Source organism: Schistocerca cancellata, chromosome 5, assembly GCF_023864275.1.
Source record: "Schistocerca cancellata isolate TAMUIC-IGC-003103 chromosome 5, iqSchCanc2.1, whole genome shotgun sequence".
NCBI lineage: Eukaryota > Metazoa > Arthropoda > Insecta > Orthoptera > Acrididae > Schistocerca > Schistocerca cancellata.
In genome coordinates this window covers 194,807,304-194,829,698 of record NC_064630.1, presented here as the reverse complement: position 1 = coordinate 194,829,698, position 22,395 = coordinate 194,807,304, and the positions used below count along the sequence as shown (strand labels likewise).

Below are 22,395 nucleotides of genomic sequence, written 5' to 3'. Positions count from 1 at the left end.
TGTCAGGTCGAATTTCTCCCTGATCAACCTGTGGGAATCAGAAAGCGACATTCTGGTAAAGAGTGATGCCACCTCAAGGCTCACTGTAAGATCCTAGTCACAGAGGTGTAGTTCTTGCACCTGCTGAATGAAATGTGCAAAGTTCCTGAGTTTATCGACATATGGGCTTAATACTGCTGTTAGATGTTTGGAGAGCTGGTATGTTGGTGTGCCTATGTTGCACACTACAGGACATAGAGCTACATCCCATTTGTGAATCTTTAGTAAGCCATAAACCATTTTTTAATGCTCTGCTCATTCTTGATTGTTGCATTTGGTCAGGGAGCGTATCACATGACACCCATTCAATTTAATCATTGATCTATTCATTTGGTTTTTTTATTATAGAGGGCAGCCAGTCCTCTGACCAAACACGCCGAGCTACCAAGCCAGCTACAAACCTTGGTGGAGGAACATCTCGTGGTCAAAGATATGGTTTACCAGAGATTCACAAATAGGATGTACCTCTATATCCTATAGTACGCGCGAGAGCGTTACGGAGATGCTGAACAAGCTCCAGTGGCGGGCACTTCAAGAAAGGCGTTACGCAATACGGAGAGGTTTATTATCGAAATTACGAGAGAGCACATTCCGGGAAGAGATGGGCAACATATTACTACCGCCCACATATATCTCGCGTAATGATCACAACGAAAAGATCCGAGAAATTAGAGCAAATACGGAGACTTACAAGCAGTCGTTCTTCCCACGCACAATTCGTGAATGGAACAGGAAAGGGGGGATCAGATAGTGGTACAATAAGTACCCTCCGCCACACACCGTAAGGTGGCTCGCGGAGTATAGATGTAGATGTAGATAGGTGTACCAACATACAGGCTGGCCAAACATCTAACAGCAGTATTAAGCCCCTACATTGATAACTGTCAGGAATTCTGTACATTTTATTCTCCAGGTCCAAGAACTACACCTTAATGACCAGTACATTACGTTGAGCTTCGATGTGGTATCCTTCTTCACCAGAGTGCCAATTCTGAGTCTGTCAGCTTGATCAGGGCAAAATTCAACCCGACAATGACTAACCTCTTCAAATTTGTCCTCACAACATTCTTTCTCTTGAGTCACGACTATTATCAACAAGCGGATGACAGTGCCACGGGGTGCCCTGTGTCACCATCTGTGGCAATCCTTTTTATGAAGGATTCTGAAGAGAAAGCCCTGGAAACAGTGGCACTGAAGCCAACATGCTTTTTCAGATATGCTGATGATATGTTTGTGATGTGGCCACGTGGGAGTGAAAGATTTCATGAGTTTCTCCAACATCTGAACTCGCTGCACCCTAGTATCAAATTCACCATGGAGATGGAAGAAAATGGTGAACTCACCTTCTTGGATGTCTTCATCAAGTGCAGAATGGATGGCACTATAGGACACAATGTGCACAGGAAAGCCACCACACAGATTTGTACCGCCATGCTGCCATTGTCCTTCAAAGCGTGAAGGTGTGCTATGTACAATGATGCACAGGGCCCATGAAATATCAAAAGAAGAAAGCCTACCAATGGAGCTTAACCACCTTAAGCATATTTCCAAGAAAAACATGCTTTCAGGCAGAAATTACAAGCCCAGTAGATAGAAAATGACAACGAAGAGAAGACGATGCATATCTGCCATAGGCTGACAAAGTATTGAACAAAATCGGGAGAATCCTGGCTCAATGTAACATTAAATGCATTTTCCATCCATCTCTTAAAACATGTCCCCTTTTAGGTATGATGAAAGATGACTTTGGGCTCCATAAACCAGGTGTTTACCATATTCCATGTAAATGTGGTACAAAATATATCAAGGAGACTGTACAGACAATTGAAGAAAGATGCAAGGACTACAGAAGACACCCTGAACTTCAGCAACCAACAGAATCAAAAATGGTTCAAATGGCTCTGAGCACTATGGGACTTAACATCTATGGCCATCAGACCCCTAGAACTTAGAACTACTTAAACCTAACTAACCTAAGAACAGCACACAACACCCAGCCATCACGAGGCAGAGAAAATCCCTGACCCCGCCGGGAATCGAACCCGCCAACAGAATCTGTGGCTTCAGAGCACTTCATGGCTGTAGGGGACTTCATGAAGCATGAGGAAACAGAAGTGCTAAGACATCCTTGTTATTCTGGAACTGTGTTGTGAAGGAGCTTATTGAAATATGAATGGCTGATCGACACATACACTGGGTTCACTCCCAGCATACTATTCACCAGGAGTGACTTCTGTGCCTGATGCATGCCACTGGAGTATTGAGGGACCAAAGTTAGTGCCTAGAATCCGACAGCACCATCCCCCACCATTCCATCTATTGCAGTGTATGACAGGCAGTGGAGCAAGGGGTGGGGAATGATAAAGAAGGTGGGATGTAGCAAAGATGCTCATTCTACATGTAGCACCTGCAGATGACAGCAGGGTATATTGCTGTAATATTGTGTTACGAGAATGACTGCACCTAGCTGGAAACCTGACAACAGTACAAACAGCTCTTCCTGTTTCGTTGTTGACTATTAAACTTTTCTGTAAAGTATTCCCAAGACATAAAATCTTCAGAATGGGCTATTCCCCATCCAAGTGCATCTTCAATCAAGTAATGGTCTTCCCAGTTTTTAGGCAAAGATCTTGATAACACCCCATCTGGTATAAACTGGAGAAATTGTTCTGAGTTCATTCATGTCCATAACTGTTGTTCACCCAACCATTTGCCTGAACTACTTTCACTAGTTACATTAGGGTTTTTTTCCCCCACTTTAAGGCTTGCTGTGTTTTTTCTATGTCTTTCCATCATCTTTGTAACTCTTGCTCACTAATAGTAGGTTCACCTGTAGAACTGGGTGTAAGAATAGAGGAATCAATCCTCTCAAGTACTTTTTGTTCTACAAATTCCTGCAATCACTCTTCCAAACTTGACAATGTAGTATATGGACTTGAAATTTCATTAAATGCCTTGCCTTGTACTAATACATCTACTCTTTACTTAGTATCTGAGATTTCTTTATAAATGATTTTTAAATCTTTTGAATTTTGTTGACATGATACTCTGTTTCTTACGTACTAAGTCTCTCTGCCCATTTACTTCAGTTTGAGAATCCTTAGTCTATTACTTATGACATTTTCTGAAGTAGTAATCCTTGTTCCTTGTATCTTAATCATATTTATTGTTCCCTCTAGTTTATTACTTACTGCCTCCTCTACTTTATTACTTATTATTTCCTCTTATGCTTTAACAGTTTCTTCTAAGTTTTATTATTATTATTACTGTCCCGTTGTGCCTTGGGCATCTCCCAAATTTTACAAGTAAAGCTGTCATATCAACTCCCTGTGCTTCAGTTGGCATTTTACGTATAGTGACTGACAGAGACTGTTAGCAAAACCATGATCATGAAATCACAACATCTGGCACTGAATTCTCACTCTACACACAATTTATAATGTCAGTTCTTAATAGTGTTCACTATGAACAAATCATAATATTTATCACAAATTTTGACTAGAACATCTCACCCGATGTCTTAACTTTGTGCTGCAGTGAACTACTGTGGATCTGCTGAGACACTGCAGATGCGTCGTGGAGATCAACTATAGTGGATTGACGCTGAAACTACTGTGATGTAGCAGGCAACAGGTAACTGCATGGCTCCATAGATCGCATGCCGAGTTAAACTGCTGCCATGTGGTCAGTCCACTGCTACAAGGACAGCACTCTTCTTCTTTGAACTCAACATAGCTATTCCATGTTACACCTCCAAATGTGTGAACGTGACTCATGTCTACTGTTCCATAAACACAAAAAAATGTTGTAAGGGCTGACTGTGTTCCTCTGGATAACCACAATTTGTATCTTCCCGTTATTCACACAGGTTTTTTTTTTTTTTTTTTTTTTTTTTTTTTTTTTTTTTTTTTTTTTTTTCCCCCCCTCATTACAACCAACACAGATGTATCCTTCTCTAATATTTTACTGATTTGAATCCAACCACACAGCATGTAGACTTTCGACTGTTAACTCTGATTGCCCTGGGAAACAATGTATCTTCTTACTTAATTTTGCTAAAAATTATTTTACTGTTCTTTTTTGCCCTTTCTTCAAGCCTCTTTTCTTTTGCATCCTCACTGAGATTGCCAAGTGAAATGTTTCTTCCTACTTTTCCTCTTTTGGTGATAAGGTATTGATAGGTAGAAAAGTTCATTAACTGATCTGTAGAATTTTCATACGTTAATTCTCCCAAGGTACTTGCAATATATTTATAGGTCACTGTTTTTCTTGTGATGAAGGCGTTCTGCAGATAAGTGCCCCTTTAACTGTGGATCACAGCTCTTCTCAGTGGACTACTACTTTTGTGTTGAAAGGCGTTGAAAGATATTTCTGTTGGTCAATGTATCTATTGGAATAACACATCAAAATAGTTGCAAATAGATGTACTGGCTATTATATACAATTCTACCTCTGATGTATTCCATGCAGACAAGACAATGTATGTCTATCGGTGACCATCTAGATAAAATGTATGTCTATCAGTGGCCATCTAGATAATAACAATTTGTACCAATATATTTCAACATCATTTGTTCTCTGGCGAGCTTTTTCTTTGATACCAGAAAGGTCACAGTCTCTCCATGCCATTTACCCATGGCACCTCAAAGCAAATGACTCCACCCAGCAGGTAGAAAGGCCCATCTGTGGCCCACATTGTCAATAGCACAGCACTGGTACAGCTGCAATCTGGACAAACCATAAAACCTCTGGAAAGTAGGGTACTTCCTACTTACTAACTACCTTAAATCGTGAATATCGTTTCTTGGCCAGTGGAGAGCAGGGATGTGGGACATCTCATTCTCAGAATGGCATTCCACACTTCAAAAGCTTTAGCTAAATCTGGTCTTAGTAAGGATGAAGTACTTAAAATTCTTTTATGCTGCTTCAGAATCTCATTAAGTTTTCACAAGGAATCCTCATATTTTGCAAGTTGTCAGTCACCTTCTGCCCCTAAATCCCAGCCCAGTCATGGGGATTCTATTGCTGGCGCACTATGAGAAACGTAAGTACGTTGATGATTCAGCTTCCTTCCCAATGTCACATGACGTTTTTTGTAATGTCCAAGCAGGTCAGAAATGTCTTCCCTCTGTGGCATCACACAGTACGCCATGCTTCTCAAAAAAGCATCAGTATTGTCTGAAAAGCAGTAGTGAGCATAACAGAAGCTGATGCCCACATCATGCAGCAAACTGCTGGGCATGTGGCAAGCGTGGTCACCTGGCCGTTGTATGTCACCAATGGTCCACTCGCCATGTGCTTCACAGCAGCAGTCAAGGCTGCACAACCCCCAGTTTCTCTGCCCCATGGAAGCTCACTTTGGTTTTGATAATGTTTGGCCAGTCCTTAAGGTTCCAGCTGGACAATGATGCGGTCATGACTAATCAATGACACGTCACTGGCTCGTTTCGCCTCAGTTTGGACAGGCCCAGTGCCATGTCCTGTCTTACTGGCACAGGTACATTCCTCTCCTCAGAGAGCTGTCATTAGGAGCTAAGTACAACAATGCTGAAGTACAACAAAGCTGAATGCATTCTCAGTTGCATACGCCCCTACTACTACTACTACTACTACTACTACTACTACCACCACCACCACCACCACCACCACCACCACCACCACCAACAACAACAACAACATTTCAGCTTACACACCTTTACCAGTTTTAGGTTACCAATACAGAACCAAGTTAATTCAGTGACAACAGTGCCTTTCTCTGATCCGTCACCCTGCTCATGTCATACATGGAGAGTTTTGAATCAATGCAGGAATGTGCATGTAACATCACAAGAATCTTGAATCCATTTTTAAGCATGGTTTACATTGTCAATTGGAAAAGTGTAGTTTTTTAGCACTCATCATCAACTTCCTGGGGCACATTCTTGGTCATACAGGTATCACAGTCATATGCAACCACATCAACATGATCATAAAGATGGTGGCACCAACAAACATTAAACAGTACAAATTGTTTCTGGGGAAAATATGGTTTACACCAAGCTTATTCCCTAAGTGGCGCAGATCATGCACCCTCTCAATCAGCTGCAGAAGAAGGGTGTCACATTCGTATGGTCAGACACATATCAACAGCCCTTTCAACACTTTATGAACAGTCTCAAGGCAGTTCTGTGTCTGATATCTTACACAACTGATCTTCTTCTGGCACTGGTGATGAATGCTTCCCTGTATGGCTTTAGTCACATAAGTTGTCAGATGATTCGGAGTGCCCAACTGCTTTCACCTCCAAAATGTTCAATGATGCACAGCTTAACTATTCTCAAACTGAGGAGAAAGCTTTAGTGTACATTTATGGGATCCATATGTTTCGTGTATATTTGTATGGCAGCACATTTCATCAGCTGAGAGAGCACAAACCCTGTATTTCCTCATTCAGGCCTCAGTCTAAGCTCCTGGATAAGGTGGCACAGTGTCTGCAGTGCTGAAAGTTGTTTTTGAGCAATTACCATTATGGAGTCCATTTCTGCCCCACTCCCTAAAACAATCAATGCAGATGCCCTTGTCTCACCTCACTCTTGGCCCCAACAGAGAACTCAATCATCAGGAAACTGTTTGTTTTGCCCTGGATAAACAGCTGCAAACAACATAGGAAGAATTCCTGCTGACAGTGTGCTATGTTGCATCAGTATCATCCCACAACACAGTCCTATGCAAGGTTTTTGTCGGCAGTCCACAAAGGATGGCCAGAGCACATTTCCTACCAGGCTGACCTGGGTTTCCCAATGATGCAGTCATTTACTATCTTGTAAAGACATCAGATAATCAAAATCAATTCCAAAATGATTTAAACAAGATATACATATGGTGCAAAAAGTAGCAATCAACTCTAAACAATGAAAAGTGTGAAGTCATCCACATGAGTACCAAAAGAAATCCACTAAGTTTTGGTTACACAATAAATCACACAACTCTAAAGGCTGTAAATTCAACTAAATACATAGCGATTACAATTAACTTAAATTGGAATGACTACATACAGAGTGTTTCACACTTCATGTTACACACTTCTAGAGGTTTCAGAGGCGACTAGATCAAGTTTTACATAGCAAACCAAGTCCTGAAACATCATCCAGCAATGCTACAGAGTGTCAAAGTTATAGGTCCCGGCCCATGCAAATGTATGTATATAGAGGGTTATTCTGTGATGATGTTACAAGCTTTCAAAGATGATGGAGGTAGATAAATCTGTCAAGTTGAGGTAAGGTTCCCTGCACCAGAAACAACACTTCGAAGGTTATAGGCGAAAACTATTCTGATACCTCTGACTGTGGAATACATGTATCAGTACTGTTGTTGCTAAGACTGTGGTGTAGGCAACTTTCAGAGATGGTAGTATGGACCAAAACAAGAAAAAAAGTCTAGTAAATATGGGCTCTAAAACACACATTAAGAGCCATGAGAAATTGTTCAATAGAGGAGATGTGTTCCACAGTAACGAAGATGAACAAGTGCCCATAGCTCCTTAGGTCTGTATTTTAGACCCCGCGTTTATTAGATTTTTTTTTGTCTTGGTACATACTACTATCTCTGCAAATTGCATACACCACAACCTTAGCAACAACAGCACTGGTACATGTATTCCACTGTCAGAGGTATCAGCAAGATCTTCGCTTGTAACTTGTTAATTTCCGAACCAGCGACTCCTACCTTAAACTGATACATTTAACCCCCTCCATCATCCCTGAAAGTTTGTGACATCATCATGGAACCACCCTGTATTTACATACATTTACAGGCACCAGCACCTATAACTTTGATGCTCTGTAGCATCGTTGGATGACGTTTCTGGACATGGGTTCCTATGTAAAACTTCAATGTACTAAATCCCCTCTACAACCTCTAGAAGTGTGTAACACGAACTGTGAAACACCCTGTAGATAACGTTGTGGGTAAAGCAAACCAAAGATTGAGATTTCTTGGCAGAACACTTAGGAAGTGCAACAGGTCTATTACAGAGACTGCTTACACCACATTTCTCTGCCCTCTTCTGGAATACTGCTTGTGCAATGTGGGATCCACATCAGATGGGCTGCCAAAGAACATCAAAAAAGTTCAGAGAAGGGCAGCTCGTTTTGTATTATCAAGAAACAAGGGGAGAGTACCACAGACATAATATGTGAATTGTGATGGCAATTATTAAAACAAATGTGTTTTTTGTTGTAGCCACATCTCACGAAATTTCAATCACCAACTTTCTCTTCTGAATGCAAAAATGTTCTGTTGGTGCCCACCTACATATGGAGAAATGATCATCATGATAAAATAAGAGAAATCAGAGCCCTTGCAGAAAAACTTAAGTGATCATTTTTCCTGTGTGCTGTTCAAGAGTAGAACAGTAGCAAAATAGCTGGGAGGTGGTGCCAGGCACTAAATTGTGAATTACTGAGTATTCATGTAGATGCAGATTTATTTAGTGCCATGCTACTGGCTCAATGCTATGCAGGGCATCATTAACATTGCATCGGAGGTCTCTGACTGCCAGGTCATCATACCGCCCCTGCTCCCATCCTGCCTCCTCCAGCTTCTTTATGCATCACACTGAGGGATGACACACATGAAGGCACTGGTCAGGTGGCACATTTATTGGTATGGCACCAAGGCCAATACTAATACTGATCGCACGTACCACTCCTTTTGTGCATGCTCCCTTAGTCAAGTATCCCCAGCTCAATGTCTTTTGCTGTAGCCCCACTCCATCAGCCCTTGAGAGGAGGTCCATGTTAATTTAGAGGGACCATTTAAGGGTGCTATATAGTTTCTGGTGATGTGCACCCTCTCAAACTTTTTGTTTGTTATGCACATCTGATCCATCACCACTACTTGCTACTGTCTGTATCCTTTAGAGGAGTTTCACCACAGACGGAGCACTGTGCACCCTAGTGCCAGACAATGGGCCTAATTTACATTGACTCAGTTAAAAGCCTTCTGTTGCTGGAACTGTATTAACAATCTGACCCTTTTCACCTTGCTTCTTCAAACAAGGAGCCTTTGCGGATGGTCCACACTTTCAAGACACAGATGTGCAAGGCCTTGAAGATATTGTTGACCAAGAATGCCTTGCACAGCTTCCTCTGATGTATATGAATATCCCCGACAACAAAGTCAGAATGACCGAAATCCTGCATGGACGCAAGCACTGCACTATGTTAGGCTTCCTGTGTCCCATGCAGTGCGCCCATTAAGCATACATGCCTGCCTACACAAAGAGTGCTTGTGCCTGGGCAGGCACATTTGGCTGGTGTCTGGATTAGACCGAAGTGATTGTCACATGGCAAGGTGGGTGCAACCTGCATGACGTCGCAGTCGAGCATGCCCATCTAACACACCACTGAAACTTGCTCCGGCCACAACTGCAGTTGAAATTTGCAACCCAGACCTTGTCTCCAACTCCAACCCCCGACCAGACATCAGGGTTGCCACCAGCTGGCTCTGTTGCCCTTTCCTCGTACCTCCTGCACCTTGGTATGACCTCTGCAACTGCACCCAAGGCTATCGATGGGTGGGTGAGTGGGCCACAGCTTGGGAGCCTGTGGAAATGGAACCGCTCCCTCTGTCACAATCTTCCCTCATCCTGGTGGTGCCAGAGAAGTGTACTGCCTTGGGTGCACTGTCATCTTCACAGATCTTGACCAGGCCTCCTGACAGGGTCAGGCTCAAACCTATGGTCCTAGATCCACTGGGCGAGAGCACTGCCTCTCCATCCACTCATGTCCACCAATACCAGAATGGACATCTTCGGCACTATGACTTCGGAGGTGGATGAGGAGCATCCTCACCAGTGGATACTATTGATACAGATCGGTGGCACTACAGTTAGCTTTGCTAGTGGCCACAATCGCAGTGTTACATGGGAGAGACTGATGGCAGGTTGTATTTAACTGAGTAGCCGTGAGCCACTCTTCTTGTATGTCACATAGCTCAGTTAAATCTTGCCTAGCTGCTGCTACTGGGATGTTGGCCCTGCTTCGGACACTGACTTTGTGTTTTATATTCTTGGCATATATATAGTGCTCTTTTCATAACAATCTTGGCTTGGTTACAAATAATGCATGTGTATCAGGTGCAAACACTTAAAGAATCAGCAATCTTTGTCCATTCTATGATCCTCACTGACAGACTACTTCTAACTGTTTACAGTACACATACAGTGTCAGTGACCCCCAACTCAGTAATTTACAAATTAAAAGGTTCAGTTAGATCAAATAACCCTTCATTACATGTTAATGAAGACTACTGTACTAATTTGATAAGATGACTAAATTTCAATAAAAAACACTTGTCTGTCCCAACTCAAAATACTGTTCAAGTGTGTGGAACCTAAACCAAATAGGACTAACAAGTTATACTGAACACAAACAAAGAAGGGCAGCAGAGGCTTTGAAGCAGTCATTCTTCCTGCGTTTCATACAAAATTGGAACACGAAGAAACCCTAACAAGTGGTATAGTGCTAAGTACCCTCTGCCATGTACTTCACAATATTTTGCTACGTATTTATGAACAATGTCTTTCCAAAATGTTTCTCCTGAATACCATGTATTTTATGATCACTGCATCTGCATACTAATTACAAAGAACCTGATATATTTGATGAAAACCTCTTTCTTCTTCTTTAACTGAAGTATCAATGTCTGGTGCAAAATTGAGTATTTATAAACAAAAAGCATGGCTTTAAAGTGAAGTCTTTCAATTAGACTCTTTAAGAAAATCTGCTTCTGTACCAGAAGAAAGTTGTCTCTCTGCTGCTGTTAGGCATTTCTTAAATTTTGCACTGTATGATCTGATGAATAACACTAACTCTCCAAAATTATTCTAGTTTCTCAGGATGTACTCTTATTTAACTGCTGATATGTAACTACCTATCCACAAATTTTCTTTCTGTATAACTACATACAAGCTGCCAAATACTAACATAAATTCTTCACACAAGAAAGGAATAACTGGTATAAGCCGACCTCGGGGAAGATCAGTTTGGATTTTGGAGATATGAAAAGCAATATTGACACTACAATTTCTCTTAGAAGATAGGTTAAGGAAAGGCAAACCTACATTTACAGTATTTGCAGACTTACAAAGCTTCTGACAATTTTGAATGGAATACTCTCTTTGAAATTCTACAGTAAAATATATGGAACACAAGGCTATTTACAAATTGTACAGAAACCAGATGGCAGTTACAGAGGTAGAAGGGGCACAAAAGGGAAACAGTAGTGGAGAAGGAGTGTGACAGGGCTGTAGCCTATCCCTGATTTTATTTACTCTGTACATTGCACGAGCAGTAAAGGAAACAAAGAAAAATTTGGAAAAGAAATTAAAGTTCAGGGAGAAGAAATTACAACTTCTGATGACATTGTAATTCTGTCAGAGGTAGCAAAGGGCTAGGCAGCAAAACTGCCGAAGCTGAAGCAGAGAGGATATAAAATTTAGACTGCCAATGGCGAGAAAACTGTTTCTGAGAAGAGAAATTGATTAACATGGAATACAGATTCAAGTGTTAAATCAAATAATGGAAAATGAAAGATGGAATGTAACAATATTATGAAAAGCATACTTGCTACTCGCCATACAGTGGAGACGATGAGTCGCAGACAGGCACAACAAAAAGAGTGTCAGAAAGTGAGCTTTCAGCCAACAAGGCCTTTGTTGAAAACACACACACACACACACACACACACACACACACACACACAAATGCAGCTTGCACACTCATGACCACAGTCTCTGCCAGCTGAAGCCAGACTGCGAGCAGCAGCACATGATGGGAGAGGCAACCAGGTGGTGGGGTTAGGGAGGAGGCTGGGGTGGGGATGGGGAGGGACAGCATGGTAGGTGTGGGAGAAGGTGAACTGCTGCTTGTGGGAGTGTACATTAAATGTTAAGAAGTCTTTTCTAAAGGTATACTGAAGTGTCAAAAAAACTGGTATAGGCATGCATATTCAATTACAGAGATATGTGAACAGGCAGAATACAGCGCCGTGGTCGGCAACGCCTGTATAAGACAACAAGTGTCTGGCACAGTTGTTAAGTTTGGTTACTGCTTCTGCAGTGGCAGGTTATCAAGATTTAAGCAAGTTTGAACATGGTGTAAGAGTCGGTGCAGGGGTGATGGGACACAGCATCTCTGATGAAGTGGGGATTTTCCCATATGACCATTTCACAAGTGTACTGTGAATATCAGGAATCTGGTAAAGCATCAAATCACCAACATCGCTGTGGCCGGAAAAAGACCCTGCAACAATGGGGCCAACGACGACTGAAGAGAATTCTTCGATGTGACAGAAGCACAACCCTTCTGCAACCTGCTGCAGATTTCAATGCTGGGCCATCAACAAGTGTCAGCATGCGAACCACTCAACAAAACTTCATCGATATGGGCTTTTGGAGCCGAAGGCCCACTCATGTACCCTTGGTGACAGCACAACACAAAGCTTTACACTTCGCCTGGGTCCTTCAACAATGACACTGGACTGTTGATGACTGGAAACATGTTGCCTGGTCGAACAAGTCTCATTTGAAATTGTATCGAGCAGATGGATGTGTACAGGTATGGAGACAACCTCATGAATCCATGGACCCTGCAAGTCAGCAGGGACTGTTGAAGCTGGTGGAGGCTCTGTAATAGTGTGAGGTATGTACAGTTAGAGTGATATGGGACCTACAGTACATCTACATATGACTCTGACAGGTGACACTTATGTAAGCATTGTGTCTGATCACCTGCATCTGCTCATGTCAACTGTGCATTCTGATGGGCTTGGGCAATTCTAGCAGGACAATGCGACACCCCACATGTCCTGAATTCCTACAGAGTGGCTCCTGTAACATTCTTCTGAGTTTAAACACTTCCACTAGCTGCCAAACTCCCCAGACATGGACATTATGGGCATATCTGGGATGCCTTGCAATATGCTGTTCAGAAGAAATCACCACACCCTAGTACTCTTACGGATTTATGGAGTTGTGGTGTCAATTCCCTCCAGCACTACTTCAGATGCTAGTTGAGTCCATCATGCCACATCATGTTGCAGCACTTCTGCATGCTCGCAGAGGCCCTACACGATATTAGGCAGGTGTACCAGTTTCTTTGGTTCATCAGTGCATTTGCCTGGAGTGTTGCCATGTATGGAAGTGATCTATGGACGATTAACAGTTTAGACAAGAAGAAAACAGAAGCTTTTACAATGTGATGTTACAGAAGAATGCTGAAGATCTGATAGGTAGATCAAGTAACTAATGATGTACTAAATACAAATGGTGAGGAAAGAAAACTGTGGCACAACTTTACTAAAAGAAAGAATCCATTGATAGTACACACTCTGAAACATCAAGGGATCACCAGTTTAGTACTGGAGGGAAGTGTGGAGTGTAAAAAATTGTAGAGGGAGATCAAGAGAGGAATACAATAATCAGATTTGGAAGGATTTAGGTTGCAGCAGTTATTTGGAAATGAAGAGGCATGTGGAGAATAGAGTAGAGAGCTACATCAAATTAGTCATTGGACTAAAGATAAAAACAACAACAGCAGCAGCAGCAGCAACATGAAGTTTTGGAAAAATGAAGAGGAATAGTTGCTAAAATTTGCCCAGGAAGTATACTTTTAAAGTAAAAATAGTGATGGAAACATTTAAGATGATTTTTTTCTCTCTGCTACTACCTGACAAATATTTTAATTGCAGAAAAATGTTTCTTTAATTATTGCCCTTCAGCTTACTGCTCTTAGTGTTCTAGCAATTCATGATGATTTGCATGGATGATAGAGTAATCACATGGAACAGTTCAAGTTTTGTACAATACTTATGATTTAGAAGCATAAGCATCTTCATATTGTGCTGTATACCATACATGGATATGAATTTTGCACAAATGTAGTGTTAAATAATGTTGAAGTGTCTGCTCTTTGCCTCTACATTCCTTTCCTGCCTATTATGTTGTCTGTCGTAATTAAAACCCTCAATGTCACCACAGCATGGTGAATGGTTTCTTTTATGATAGACTGCAATGAAATAAATGGATACTAATACCACAGAATCATGCACAGCTTGTAATTTTCCTGTGCTGCATCCTGTCTCATCACAGGCAATTATTTTCAATGTTAATGGACACTGGCATCTACAACCACAATGAATAACGTATGATGGAAAATGTTAATGAAATGAAGCACACATAATACGAAATGAAAATCTGTTGATGAAAAAATAGCACCTTGCATTAACCCACAAATACAGTGAAACACTTGCAAAATAATATTCGAGCAACTATAATAATCACAACAAATCTGTTTTGATTTTTTGCAAGTTTACAGGAAAAAAGTAACCATTATCCATAATAGCTTCATTATGCCTTTCTGTAACATTTTTGACCAGTCTGAAAGCACACAAGTTACACCCTAACTGCCTTAAAATAGATCAAATGACTTTCAATGAGGATGCAAGTTCAAAGTGTTATCTGTTCAACATATTGCTAATTCACAAGTACACTTTACTTTTAAGTTATTCAAGTGGTGGAGCTCTGTAAAAGTGAGTTGTGTATTCTGCCATCTTCTGTTTCTTGATTCACTTGGCAAGAGTTACCTGACTTACGACTACCAAGCATTGCTTGTGGACAGACAAGTTATAACTGCCTCTGGTGTGAATGCATGCAAAACTCATATTATGTATGTGTGTGCTTCTGTTTTGTGTTCTAAATGTCTCAGTGAAGCTGAAAAGATATCTTGTATTCTAATGTAAATCCTTAAATTATGAAAAAGTGAGGCAAATTCTAGTGGACCAAGAAGAAACAAGCTAAAAACTATATTATACCTTTCTGTCTGTCTGTCTGTCTCCAACAAACTAATAGTGTACAGCATTACATACATCTTGTGGCACACGTGTAAATCAACCAACTGTTGAAAAATAAACAACTGGGATGACAAATAGAAACTAAAAATTAAAGAAAATGAATTTTTTGGATCTGTAGTAGTTGGTACTTTTAATATAATAGGCATAGTCCATATCAATTCAGGCAGGCTAAGAAAAAGTCTTACCTTCATAATCTCTGATATTATTGAATTTAGCGTATGTTAAAATGAAAGACTAAGTAAGGAACATGTATTTTTTCGCTTTCTCTAAAAAAAATTCTGCTCTGAGATACAGTCCTCCAAAGGTGACACTGCGCATACCATTTTGAAGATGCGAATTTTGGAAAACTTTTTAACATGCTGTATCTCTGGAATAGTTCTAGATATTTTGTTGTTTTTTTTATTTGAAAGATAATTGCTTTATGATTACAAAGAAATCTTCCATTTGGACTTATCTGTCAAAGTTAAGTTACTACAGTGTTCTGAACTTTTTTAAATGATTTATGGAAAAAAAAATTCCCAAAAATGCAAATTCATAAAATTTTGATTTTTTTTTTCCTCCCCTGTTGATCAGTACCATATAGTTCTACATTCCCTGGAAAGGAGAGCTTCCAATTTTAGGCTGAACAGGTTTTATAAACAAATGAAATTTTTGCCATATATGAAACTGTTTTATTACCACATTATCACATAACAGGCTCATAAAAATCAAAACCTAGCCTTATTTAACATAATGTTAGTTTTGAAAGACGAGTAAGAGACTTATTTTTCAAGCACTTTAAATGGTTCCAAAATAAATGTGAAAGGTCCAAAGATTTAAAGGTTTCAATTTATACAACTTCTGTGCACTCTGTTTTGCACTGAAATTAGCCAGTCAATGAACTAAAAATGTGTTCCACTGCTTCAGTATCTTCCTTTGATATAGAGTGATACCTTCCTGCTGAACCAATAGGAACTGGAGCACTCAAGAGTGATACCTTCCTGCTGAACCAATAGGAACTGGAGCACTCACAATCTTTAAAACATTGCAAACAGGAGGTAAGCACTGATGGGCATTGTTGCTGCCCTTCAGCTGGAAACCTATATCCAGCAGTTGGTCCATGTGGCAGCATAAAGTTCACTACAATTTTGTTTAATTCATAACTGGTGTCTATAATCTCTGCAATCCACCAGTCACAATCATACACATACGCCACAAACATCCCCCTTCCCAAGTATTTAATCTGAATATTATCCTACTGTTTCTGAGGTGCTGGCCCAACAAATGCAATTTCTTCTTTCTTGCTCTTAAAGTGCATGCAATATGAGTTCGCCCATCACTTTGGACCATTCTTCTTTTTTCTGCTCACAGAATTCTTCGATTTACTCTTTGGACAAAAGAATGAGGGCTGTGGATGTATAAGATTTCACAACTCTCATAAAATCCTCAGGATTCTGAATCGCAGCTGTATTTGGTCTGGAAAGATTATGTTTTGTAGCATGGTGCTTCAGCAGGCCTCCTACACCATCACAAGGCCCCTTTCCGTGACCAGTAGCACTGTGTACCCAGTCAGTTGGCACAAGCGACTTACTCAATTCAAACAGCTGGTAATGATTTTTAAAATGACTAGGAGCACCATCAGAAATAATGATGATCTTCTCTGCCCATTTGCAATTGAAGAATTTTGCGCATTTCTAGCAAAGCATGTGCTGAGTTGTCCTGTGTCATCACTTATAAATGCAACACTTGTGGTCTTGTTTTGAAAATATTTCACTCCTGTAAAAATTGAAACCTGGTCATTACTCCAATGATACCCTTGCACTTCTTGTGGGAGGATTACAGACCAGTTCTCAGCAAAATCACAGTGAAGCACTAAACATAGTTCTTCAGCCTGTACACACCGTTTCACTTCTGCAATTTCTTCAGATGCTGGGATGTTACTGCTGTCACTGACCATTTACCAAGTTCATCAATGAAACTGTCAAAGGCAACAGTTTTCTTAATTAGTTTATTTTCCTCTCATGGCGCATACGCAGAGTTATCTGTTACGTCTTCCCGGCCAAGTGCCTGTAAACACAGTCCTCCCTTTCCAGGGCAGTCACCACATTCTATGTCACAGACTACTAATAACTTCACACGACCAACCAAGGTGTCATATGTCACATGCTCCAATAAGTTCTTCAAAGTTACCACACACACTTCAAAATTTGTGCAGTACATACAAAAACACACATCTCTAGGTTGGTATGGAACTACCCACTTAGGTAGTAGTGCACAAAATTTGGATCTTCCAGTATGTGAAGTTGTGTACTTGCTCTTATAAATTGCAAAAGTTTCTTTAATATTGCAAGTCATGTACCTCTTCACTTTCACAATTTTTTGACTTTCAACTGTTACAGTTATACTGTCTTTTTTTGTTGGCACTGTGGTGAGAACATTCCCATTTATCTTCCAGATAAAATGACTGCACTATTTGAACTTGAACTGCTTCTATAGGATGACCATAATAGAGATCTGGTCTTCCAAAGACTCCTTTTACAGACCTCACATTTCTTGATTTGTTTACCATGCACTTTGATACTGATAGAACGTGGTTCAAAATTGTTTTCTTTGGAAATGTCTCTGGGATTATAGTTAAAACTAGCACTTTTTCACTGTAGGATGCACAATATTCAACAGCTGAATTGATATTTGTGAAAAATTCCTGACAAGAGGTGCAAGAGTGATTTGGTTCATATTCTTCTGAAAATGGAATTTCTACTTTGAAGATTGTGGTCAGTTTTGCTGTAGTGTATTCATCCACAGCTTTAGTAATGTCTCTGCTCTCTCTTGATGCACAGATCTTATGACTCGACTTCACTGACCACAGTTTCTTAACAGGACTAACACCTACCTCTGTAGTTGACTGATTCAGGGTATTTATTTCTTCCTCTACTGATGCAAAATCTGCACTGTTGGAGGCTTCATCTAGTTCAGATACTATCACTGTTTTTATTCTGTCAAAACATTTAGAACACAAATAGTCATCACTGGAAACATCTTCACTTAGAAACAGAGTCTTCAAATGAGAAAACTTATTCCCAACCTGAACAAAGTCAGTTTTTTTTGGTCTTATATATCACTCTTTTATGGATATGCAATAGTCAGCATGCTTCACTCTCCTGTGGCCCCATTCAGAAGACATTTCAAACAGTCCTTTTCACAAAACACACTACAACTGTGACAACTGGCAAATTCCTCACGAAAACACCGAACTCACTGGATGGTCCCAGATAGAAAGAAGCCTCTTCAGTAAACAAATTAGCACTGAACAACTAAATACAGAAATCTGCAACGAACAACCACGACAAAGAAACTGACAAGGAACTACATTAAAGTGTAAGAAATATCTGCAACAATGAAAGTGAAAAGAAACAACTGCAACAAAGAAAGTGATAAGAAACAACTGCAACAAAGACAACAGAAATAAACATTGTAACAAAGCAATTAGTAAGAAACAACTTCAGTGAAGACATACAATACTCTTGAAAGTAAATACCCTTGGGGGAAAAAGAAAAAAAAAAAAAGAGTTTTTTTTTTTTTTAAATAAAACCTGTCCAATTTAAAAATGGAAGCTCTCCTTTACTTAGAATATGGTACTACACGGTACTAATCAACAGAATCAAATATATCTTTACTGGATTGGCAGTTTTGAAAAAAAAAATCTCCAAGTCATCATCATCATCATCATTTAAGACTGATTATGCCTTTCAGCATTCGGTCTGGAGCATAGTCCTCCTTATACAGTTCCTCCATGATCCCCTATTCGGTGCTAACTTTGGTGCCTCTTCTGATGTTAAACCTATTACTTCAAAATCATTCTTAACCGAATCCAGGTACCTTCTCCTCGGTCTGCCCCGACTCCTCCTACCCTCTACTGCTGAACCCATGAGTCTCTTGGGTAACCTTGCTTCTCTCATGCGTGTAACATGACCCCACCATCTAAGCCTGTTCGCCCTGACTGCTACATCTATAGAGTTCATTCCCAGTTTTTCTTTGATTTCCTCATTGTGGACACCCTCCTGCCATTGTTCCCATCTACTAGTACCTGCAATCATCCTAGCTACTTTCATACCCGTAAATTCAACCTTATCGATAAGGCAACCTGAATCCACCCAGCTTTCGCTCTCATACAACAAAGCTGGTCGAAAGATTGAAAGGTGCACAGATAACTTAGTCTTGGTACTGACTTCCTTCTTGCAAAAGAGAGTAGATCGTAGCTGAGCGCTCACTGCATTAGCTTTGCTACACCTCGCTTCCAGTTCTTTCACTATGTTGCCATCCTGTGAGAATATGCACCCTAAGTACTTGAAACCGTCCACCTGTTCTAATTTGTTCCTCCTATTTGGCACTCAATCCGTTTATATTTCTTTCCCACTGACATTACTTTCGTTTTGGAGATGCTAATCTTCATACCATAGTCCTTACATTTCTGATCTAGCTCTGGAATATTACTTTGCAAACTTTCAATAGAATCTGCCATCACAACTAAGTCATCCGCATATGCTAGACTGATTATTTTGTGTTCACATATCTTAATCTCACCCAGCCAGTCTATTGTTTTCAACATATGATCCATAAATAATATGAACAACAGTGGAGACAGGTTGCAGCCTTGTCTTACCCCTGAAACTACTCTGAACCATGAACTCAATTTACCGTCAACTCTAACTGCTACCTGACTATCTATGTAAAGACCTTTAATTGCTTGCAAAAGTTTGCCTCCTATTCCATAGTCACGTAGAACAGACAATAACTTCCTCCTAGGAACCCGATCATATGCCTTTTCTAGGTCTATAAAACATAGATACAATTCCCTATTCCACTCTTAACACTTCTCCATTATTTGCCGTAAGCTAAAGATCTGGTCCTGACAACCTCTAAGAAGCCTAAACCCACACTGATTTTCATCCAATTTGTCCTCAACTATACTCGCACTTTCCTTTCAACAATGCCTGAGAAGATTTTACTCACAACGCTGATCAAAGATATACCTCTGTTGTTGTTATAATCTTTTCTGTTTCCATGTTTAAAGATTGGTGTGATTACTACTTTCGTCCAGTCTGATGAAACCTGTCCCAACTCCCACGCCATTTCAATTATCCTGTGTAGCCATTTAAGACCTGACATCCCACTGTATTTGATGAGTTCCGACTTAATTTCATCCACCCCAGCCGCTTTATTGCACTGCAATCTACTGACCATTTTCTCCACTTCCTCAAATGTGATCCTATTTCCATCATCATTCCTGTCCCAATGTACATCGAAATCTGAAACATTACTGATCGTATTTTCACCTACATTGAGCAACTCGCAAAATATTCCCTCCATCTGCCCAAGGCATCCACAGGATTCACCAGCAATTTTCCTGACCTGTCCAAAATACTTGTCATTTCGTTCTTACCTCCCTTTCGAAGACTGCTAATTACACTCCAGAATGGTTTTCCAGCAGCTTGACCCAAGGTCTCCAACCTGTTTCCAAAGTCTTCCCAAGATTTCTTCTTGGATGCTGTAACTACTTGTTTGGCTTTGTTTCTTTCTTCAACATAACTTTCTCTGTATACCTGAGTTCTAGTATGCAGCCATTTTTGATATGCCTTCTTTTTCCTTTTACAGGCTGCCTTGGCTGTGTCATTCCACCAAGCTGTTTGCTTCATCCTACCTTTACACACTACTGTTCCAAGACATTCTTTGGCCACTTCTAGTACTGTGTCCCTGTACCTTGTCCATTCCTTTTCCAGTGACTGCAATTGACTACATTCAACTAACTGGTACCTTTCTGAGATCGCTGTTATGTACTTGTGTCTGACTTCCTTATCCTGAAGTTTCTCCACTCTTATCCTTCTACACATGGACCTGACCTCCTGCATTTTCGGCCTCACAATACGAATTTCACTGCAGATTAAATAGTGATCAGTGTCATCAAAGAATCCCCTGAATACACGTGTGTCCCTCACAGCCTTCCTGAATTCCTGATCTGTTATTATATAGTCAATGACAGATCTGGTTTCCCTGGCTTCCCAAGTATACCGGTGAATGTTCTTATGTTTAAAAAAGGAGTTTGTGATTACTAAGCCCATACTGGCACAGAAATCCAAGAGCTGTTTCCCGTTCCTGTTGGCCTCCATATCCTCTCCACATTTACCCATAACCTTTTCGTATCCTTCTGTTCGATTTCCAATCCTGGCATTAAAATCACCCATGAGCAGAACACTGTCCTTGTCCTTTACTCTAACAACTACATCACTGAGTGTGCCATAAAAACTATCCATCTTATCTTGATCTGTCCCTTCACAATGCGAATATACTGACACAATCCTAATTTTCTTGCTAGACACTGTCAAATCTATCCACATCAGTCGTTCATTTACATACCTTATTGCAACTACACTGGATTCCATTTCTTTCCTGATGAAAAGCCCTACACCCCATTGTGCTATTCCTGCTTTGACTCCTGACAGGTAGATCTTGTATTCTCCCACTTCCTCTTCTTTCTCACCCCTTACCCGAATGTCACTAACAGCTAAAAGGTCCAATCCCATCTTACTTGCAGCCTCTGCCAGCTTTACCTTCTTCCCAGAGTAGCCCCCATTGATATTAATAGCTCCCCATTTGGTTACCATTCGTTTGCCGAGTCGTTTCTTAGGAGTCCCTGGTTTGTCAATTAGAGGTGTGACTCCGTCACCTCCAAAGGCCCGAGGCACTTTGCTCTGATTGTTGCCAGCATCATATTTATAGTACCAGGGAAGCAGGTTGCTAGCCTTACTTGCCCCGGGTCCCATTGAGTTTTACCCCTAACGGTTGAGGGACTAACCGGTGGATTTGGTAGTCTTTGCCGTCTGAGCACAAAGGTGGCCACAACTCGGAATATGTCCGATATGCCCAGCCTTATTCCAAAGTAACTGGTATCCCGACTGTCAGGACCACTTACTTGGCCTCTCATAATCTCTAAATTATAAAAAAAAAATACAAAAGGCAACAGTAAAAGAACTTTGACAGATATGTCCAAATGGAGGATACTATTGCAATCACAAAGCAAGTATCTTTCAAATAATAAAAAAAAAAAAAACTCTAACAAAATATCTATAACTGTTAAAGGGATACAGCATTTTAAAATATTTTCCGAAATTCGCATCTTCAAAATGGTGTTGCAGTGTCATCTTTGGAGGCCCGTATCTTGGGGCAGGAATATTTGGAGAAAACAAAACTTACTCTTGAATTTTAACATATGCTAAATTCAACAACATCTAAGATTATGAAGGTAACCACCTTGCCTGAAGTGATATACAGGTTAAGCTAATAAGGAAGAAACAGACAATAAGCAAATGGCAAAAATATAGGAGAAATCTATACATGTTGAACAGAAATATACATCATTCCACATCAGGAGAGAGATATGCCAGGAGACCACTGATGGCTCCAGCTGAGTGGATCATAATTTGATTA

The 22,395-nt window shown here is 40.5% G+C and overlaps 1 protein-coding gene across 4 annotated transcripts in view; it reads right to left on the bottom strand.

Annotated features, from left to right (window-relative positions):
* Positions 1-22,395, bottom strand: part of LOC126187345 (zinc finger protein 250-like) — a 136,058-nt gene that overhangs the window by 42,775 nt on the left and 70,888 nt on the right. The gene's annotated exons all lie outside the window — the stretch shown is intronic.